A 7869-nucleotide genomic window follows, 5' to 3' on the forward strand; every position below is an offset into this window, starting at 1 on the left:
TGGTCTACAGAACAGGCTTCAGGACAGCCAAGGCTACAGAGAGACCCTGACTCAAAAAAACAAAAACCAAAAAAATGAAATAAAAGTAAATTACGTAAATTATACTGTAATGTATAAATTGCTATCTACTTTTAGCGCTTTGCGTTTGGTCACATCCATGTACTTATGTGTAACCTCCAGTTCCTTGTTACACATCTATCGTATTACATTATTTCTTCTCTCAGTGATCTAAGTTGCCTCCAGCGTTCCACTCTGCAAACAAGACTGTGATGATATCCCTCTTGGAGCCTTGTTATGCATCTCCCAAAAGTCTGCCTGCACTAATGTGTCAGAGATATTCAGTTCCATTAAAATGTGCCAGACATTCTCCAGAATGACCTCAGCGAGCAACTCCACCAACGGTGCCGGATGTTTTCTTGGAGGCATTTGGTTGACCCGGTCCCTTGCTCACACTAATCATAAGTGTTTAATAAGTATCATGCTTGGAACGTCACTAGAGGCGTCAAGAGCAGACAGTATGTTCAATACTGGGACACAAAAACATTTCAAGCCAGTACACCTGCGCTTCCTAGCAAAACATTTAGCAGCTTAGATTTATTCTTATGCATTGTTTCTCAAAATGCAATGTCACTTCAAGGCCAAGAGATGCTTTAATAAACAACAGAGGATAATAACAGCTTGTCCTTCAATAAAGCTAAATACCATGTATTCAAATAACAACCAGACAAAAAGTACCATGTATTTATATTGTCAGATTATTTATAAAGGAGAAATAAAACCTCAAAATATCCAATGATTTTTTTTCCCTCCAAGGTTGTTACTTAGCAATGAGTGTTTAGAGTCTGTGCTTTAACTTGTTCATGTAACCTTCTTGTCTGTGTGTTTGTTTCTCAGGTAGAGTTTAGCTTTGCAGTTCACACTGGCCTAGGTCCCAGGCTGGCTTCAAACTCTCCATCCTCCTGCCTCAGACTCTTGGGTGCTGATTCGGCAATGTGTACCACCACACCTGGCTCTTGTATAATTTTTAAGAGAGCATTTCACAAGTAGTATCTATTTGCTATATAAAAATAAATTTAAAAAATCAATAATAGCTTAATTGCAATCTCAAAATTATCCAGACACCAGAAGACCGGCGTGTGGTCATTATTTAGTGACCTGTGTCACACTCAAGGATGCCTAGAGGAAGGCAATGGAGAATCAAGGCCACCCTGTAAGATTCACACATCAGTCACCCGAGTAATACGGTTGACTTGCACTGCCTCTGACAGCTAAGCACCATTTCTTCCTCTGGCTTCCAGTCTGAACACTTCAGTTTTAAGTGTTGCATGGAGAAAACTTTTCGCAACTTCCCATTGAGAAGCATTTTTTTTTTTGAGCAATCATTTTTAAACAATAGGGTTTCGTTCTAAATGGTTAAAGCAGAAGGTTTGTCTTCTGTTGGGTAACAGTCATCTTTGTTCTTAATTGTATTCTCTACTTGTAAAGGCAAAAGTTTTATTACTAATCAGACACAACCCAGGGTTTCATGATGTCATTGTTATATCATTTCCTTTGATCATTCTCATGCCCATTACCCTCTTGTGACCACTGATCCCTTCCTCTTTCCAGCTGCTTCCTGCCGTCCCCCATCTGATTTCACACTTCTGTTGCTGTTGTTTTGTGGCCCAGTGACTTCTGTTAGTTTGCTTATGAGAGCCTGGGCACCTTACCAATAAAACTGTTTGTTACAGTCTACGTTTGGTTTAGAATATTGTATAGAAAAGGCTTCAAGCAAATCAAACTTGATAGTACGTTAATAAAATGTATCCCAAAATATAGGTATACAAGTATACAATATTGAGTAGTCCCACAGAATTTACAAATACTTAGGTGATTAAAGCACAAGATTATGTCTACACAGAACTCAGTGGAAGAGAGTATTTCTTATTAATATACCTCTCTTGTCATCTCTAGTTTTCCTATGGTCTGGAGGCACTGCCATAAAGTTTTGGAAGGGATTATTTGAAAAGTCAAAACTAGCTTATTGCAACTCTAAGGATACAATTACTCAAGCTTAAGACACAGTTTCTTCCATCAGTTTCCCCCACCTTCCTCCCCAGGGACATTCTTTCCTGAGGAAAACAAAAAGTTGCAACATATGGTATTATCTAAAACAGGGTAAAAACGGCTTACCTAGAGTCAGCTTTGCTGAGGGAGTTGGGACCCAGATGAAGGAGCACCCAGCCGAGTAACAGCCTAAATCATCCTACTTCATGGCTCTGATTTCCAAACCAGCTATCAACGCTCACTTTAGCCACGTTTCCATTTAAAAGCAGCATAGATTCAGAACCTCGTGTTTGGTTCCGTTCCAGTGTTGTGAAGTTCAAACACTTTATTTTTTCTTTTTTAAAGTATTTAAAGCTGGTTCTGGGTGCACAAACCCTTTGGCTCAGTGCAAGGAGACTTGCTTAGTTTACACAGGCTGTCACCCAGGCAACCAGCCGCAGAGTGTTTAGCTTGGAGAATTAAGAGCAGGACAGTCTTACGGAAGAAGGAAAACAAGTGTTGTGCATGCGTGTAAGCTGCTGTTGGAGTGGTTAAAGAAGCTGAGCCCCTGTGCACATCCGTGGATGACCCACTGCCTTTTCTACTCTACTTAATGAGATGTTCTCCAGAGGAGCCATGCCTCTGTAATCCCTGCTAGGTGCTGAAAGTCCCTTTTCAAATCCAAGTTAGGCCAGAGGGACAGTATAAACTGTACAGGTATGAATGAAGACATTCTAAGGAGACACTGGTACCCCTTCCTTTGACTCTCACACTACTGAAGCACTAGATCACCAGAAACTGGAAGTCCCATGCTGGGAAAGGGAAAGTCTGGAGCCTACGGTCAGCCAGAGGAGGAACTTGTCTCCCAGGAAGTGATTTCACACAATTTGTCAGACCACTTTGCAGGAGAGACTGGGGCCCAGACAGTGGTGACTCAGTACTGGGCTGGCTCACATCTTGGCCAGCCTCTTGCCCTTTTATTAAAAGCTAAACTTCACCTCAGGATCTCAATGATGGATTTGGGTGGGGATTATCAGACCTCTGTTATTCTTCCCAGTATGGCACATTGAATAAATCTCCTTTCTCTGCTTTTTCTGTTTCTTGTCTGTTTAAATGACCTATTGAAGACAGGTGGTCCAGCCTGACTTGTTAGGGTTTGCCAAGACTTAGGTGACAGGATGACACTGGTAATAAGAATCCAATCCAATAAATTGCCCCTGACTAGTGGTATTCATTGACCCATGATTGAGAAATCCTTTCATTGGAGCACATTTCTTCTTCTTCCTCTTCCTCTTCCTCTTCCTCTTCCTCTTCCTCTTCTTCTTCTCCTCCTCCTCCTCCTCCTTCTCCTCCTCCTCCTCTTTCTCTTTCTTCTTCCTTCTCTTCTTTTTGTCATTATTTGAGTCAGGGCCTCACTTTATAGTTCTGGCTGTCCTGGAACTCACTCTGTGGACCAGACTGGCCTCGAACTCACAGAGATCTACTTGCCTCTGCTCCTGGGTGCTATGTTCCATATCTAGAGAGGCTTGTAGTATTCTAACACAAAGGCGTCAGAGGACCCATGCTCAGTTCCCAACTCCCTGGGTGGGTGGCTCACAACTTAAGTGGATCTGACACCTTCTTCTGGCTTCAGCAGGCACCTGTACACCCATGCATATACAAAAATACATATTTATAAAAAAACTTTAGGGGTTGGGGATTTAGCTCAGTGGTAGAGCGCTTGTCTACCAAGCACAAGGCCCTGGGTTCAGTCCTCAGCCCCGAAAAAAAAAAAAAAAAACCCTTTATTTCTGTTGTGGGGTTTCTGTCTCCCCCATTCATTCTAATCTTTCTAAATTATGTAGGGTTTGTTTTGCTCTGTGCTGTACAGAGTTTCAGCTATTTTTTGGGGGGGGGGGTAGCAAGTCTTGCTGTGCCATTGACTGTCCTAAAATCTACTTTTATTAATTGCAATAGCTTTCATTGTATTTGTTGTGTGATTTTTTTTTTGATCCTCTTCTATCAAAACAACCATTCAAGAAAGACAGCATTTCCCCGACTCTTTAGCTGAGGATTCAGAAGGTCAGCAAGTATGGGTTGCCAGACTTTACAAATGAAAACACAAGGCAGGCTCTCTCACAGCCTTGGCTAGCCTCTATTTTGCTATATAGCCTAGGATGGTCTTGAACGTTGAATCCTCCTGACTTCACCTTCCATGTGTTTTGATTACAATTGTGGGCCATTTGTTAGTAACCATTATGGGGGTCTTGGACTTACACCCAAAGATTCATGCATAATAGGCAAGTATTCGACCCCAGCCTGGGAAGCAGTTTTAGATAAACAAAACCAGCAAGGACTGGTCATCAACAGATGTGTACTACAAAATATGCTCAAGAAATTCATCATCATGACAGGCAATGGCATCAGATCTAAAGTGACATTTTAGATGTTGCCTTAAGCCAGGTGGTGGTGGTACACACCTCTAGTCCCAGCACTAGGGAGGCAGAGGCAGATGGATCAATGTGAATTGGAGGACAATGGGTGCTATTTAGGTGAGAGATAAAAAGTTGAGACACACACACACACACACACACACACACATATGCATATATATGCATGTGATTCTGCTAAGTGGCAGAACTAGAATAACCAAAAGTGTACCTGAAGAGAGTGTGAGATCAGTCCTCCGTCCTCCACCACACCCTGGAGACATTCTAATGTAGTTCAGGTAAGTCTCAAACTTGATATGTCCCTGAAGGGAAGCAGGGTTCCCATCATTCACTCAGTAACTGAGTGTGTGTGTGTGTGTGTGTGTGTGTTTGTGTGTGTGTGTAGGTAAGAGAACAACTTGCAGATGTTAGTTATCTTCTACCATGAAGGTTGTTTGTTCTGGGGGTCTTGAGAAGGGCCCGGATTGTTAGCTTTGGTGCACGTATTTTTTTTTTTTTTTTTGGTTCTTTTTTTCGGAGCTGGGGACTGAACCCAAGGCCTTGCGCTTCCTAGGCAAGCACTCTACCACTGAGCTAAATCCCCAACCCCTGGTGCACATATTTTAACTGCTAAATCTTCTCACTGGTCTGACTAGTATAACTTGAAACTTGGTAAGATCTGATTGTGACTTGATAATATGATCTGTTGTCCACACACACTCACATATGGGGTTGGAGTTGGGAGTGGGTGGGAGGAACAAGACACCAGAGAGTGGTTAAGACTTCCCTCTGGTGGCCAAAATGTTTGAAAGCTTGCCCTCACTGAGGTTCCTTCTTAGACTCTTGCACTGGCTAGTTTTTATGAAACTTGACAGAGTCATATTGGAAGAGAGAACCTCAACTGAGAAAATGCCCCTCCCAGGTTGGCCCGATAGTTGAGTGAGAGAATGACGCTTTCCACAGGCTAAGTATGTAAGAAAGCAGACTGAGCTAGCCTTGACGGGCAAACCAATAAACAGCAGTTTTCCATGGCCTCTGGATCAGCTCTTGCCTCTGGACTCCTGTCTTGATTCCTGCCCTGACTTCCCTCAGTGATGGAGTGTGGGACCTGCTAATTGTAAGATGAAATAAATTCTTTCTTAAGTAGCTCTTGGTCATGGTGTTTTATCACAGTAATAGAACTTCCCCAACATATTCCTCTAGTACACTCTATTCTTTTTGTCATTTTGTATTTCTGTTACGATAATATAGCCATCTTTAGAGTTCTTCTCCCTTCCCCTTCCTTTCCCCTCCCTTCCCTTCTCTTCCCTCCCTCCTTCCTTCTTTGTTCCTTTCATTCCTTCCTTCCCTCCGTCCCTTTTTCTTTCCCCCTTCTTTTCCCTCCTCCATCCTTCTTCACGTCTTCCTTTCTAGTTCTGTATGGATGATCAAACCCAGTATCTGTAAATGCTGGGTGAGCGTTCTACCACAGAGCCATAGTGAGACCTTATATGTTAGTCGTCATATTACTTTCTGGAGGACAAGGGAGGTGCTTTAATTACTTTTATTTCTTCTATTGTGTTTTACATAGAGAATTTTTTTGGTGGGTGTTTCTAGAACCGATTGTACGCCCAAGAACTTTGAAGTGGTGAAATTTCACGCACTAGCACTTGTCTCTCTGAAGGAGAATCTAGGTTCTTAGCTGAAGCTGTGTTTTTGTTACATTTTGGCTATGGAAAGAGGGGAAATCATTACAGAAAAAAAGGAATACCTAAGGAGATGCTGTAAGGACGGGTTTGAAAGAAGGACATTTACGATTTTGATTATAAGTGAATAGCTTTGGAATGCTTGGGCAACCCCAATCTATTTGGCAGAAAAAGGACCAATGGGTTTTTCCATTTTAAGAAGCTTTTCTGCTGAGGCAGCTGTACTGTCAGCATGAGCTGCATTACTGGCGTGTTAAGCATGACCTCTTTGCTCTTGTAGCAGAGTTGTGAGGAAATGTAGATTCATTTGTTTATTTATGAGTTTATTTTGAACAGAAAGACCATGAAGGAGCCTGTTGCTTTTTGTGTGTATGCTTGCAAGTGTGTGTGTGTGTGTGTGTGTGTGTGTGTGTGTATACGTGCAACTGTGCATGTGAATGTATATATGTGGGTGTGCATGCATGTTTTAATTATATAAATGTGTGAACATGTGTGTGCATGTACATGTGCAGGCCAGAGGGCAGCCTCAGATGCTACCCAGCTTGTTTTTTGGAGATGGAATCTCTCACCAGCCTAGAACTTCCTAAATATGATAGACTGGCTGGTCAGCAAGCCGCAGGTAGCCAGTCACCTGTCTCAGCCTCCCATGCCCTGGGATTATAAGTGCATGCCTTCATGTTTGTCTTCTTTACATAGGTTCTGGGGATTGAACTCCAGGCCTCACATTTGCATGGTAAGCCCTTTACCAACTGAGCCATGTCTACAGCCTAAATATACATACATACATACATACATACATACATACATACATACACATTATATATACATATACACCACACACATAATATATGTATGTATATGCATGTATGTGTATATGTATATATATGTGTGTGTGTGTGTTTATATATATGAGACCTCTGTCTTTATGAACACAAGACGAGAATCAGATCCATTACAGATGGTTGCTAGGAATTGAACTCATAACCTCTAGAAGAGCAATCAAGTGCTAGTAATAGCTGAGCCATCTCTCCTGCCCATCTGTTTCTTCTAGGAGCATGAAGTTCCCTGAAACTTTGTCCAAATCCTCTTCTTTTCTATTTGGAAAGAAGATGTAAGGAAGAGAACAAGATAAACAGGCAGGTGAAAAAATTTTTTTAAAGTATTGGAATGTCTCAGTTGGTAGAAGAATTCCCAGTTATGTGCAGAATCTGACATTCTTTCTCTAGCAGTGGCGAATCAACTCTGTGTGGTAGCACGTGCCTGTAATCTAGCATTTGGGGAAGTGGAGGTAGGAGGATCAGGAGTTTAAAGTCATTCCTGGCTATATAGGGAGCTCAAGGCCAGCCTGGGTTGCATGAGATTCTATCCCAAAAAGTACAAAGAAATAACCAGGCTTCGTGGCACAGGCCTTTAATTCCAGCACTCAGAGGCAGAGGCAGACAGATGTCTGTAAGTTCGAGGCCAGCCTGATCTACAGAGTTCCAGGGCAGTTAAGACTGATATACAGAGAAACTGTTTCTCAAATAAACAAAACAAACAAAAGGTACAAAAAACGAACAGAATTAACATGTAAGATAGAGTAGTTGTAACTATATATACACACACTGGTGTTGAACAGAGCACTCGGCTTCAGGTCTGTACTTTGTGGCCATGACCTTTTCTCAGTTTATTATCTTGTTTCCCACACTCTGCGCTTAAGATCTTTGAAAATGGGCCCAGCAGGATGGCCCAGGGTGTAAAGGCACTTGGCA

At 42.1% G+C, this 7869-nt stretch overlaps 1 protein-coding gene across 2 annotated transcripts in view; it reads right to left on the reverse strand.

Moving 5' to 3' along the window:
- Positions 1 to 2478, reverse strand: part of Map3k19 (mitogen-activated protein kinase kinase kinase 19) — a 43237-nt gene extending 40759 nt beyond the window's left edge. The window contains exon 1 of one of the 2 annotated variants that reach the window (XR_015635094.1): positions 2173 to 2478. The gene's annotated coding sequence lies outside the window, so the exon portion shown is untranslated. 2 annotated transcript variants of the gene reach the window in all.
- Positions 2479 to 7869: the final 5391 nt, after the last annotated feature.

The sequence above is a fragment of the Rattus norvegicus genome, chromosome 13, assembly GCF_021556685.1.
Source record: "Rattus norvegicus strain SHRSP/BbbUtx chromosome 13, alternate assembly SHRSP_T2T, whole genome shotgun sequence".
NCBI lineage: Eukaryota > Metazoa > Chordata > Mammalia > Rodentia > Muridae > Rattus > Rattus norvegicus.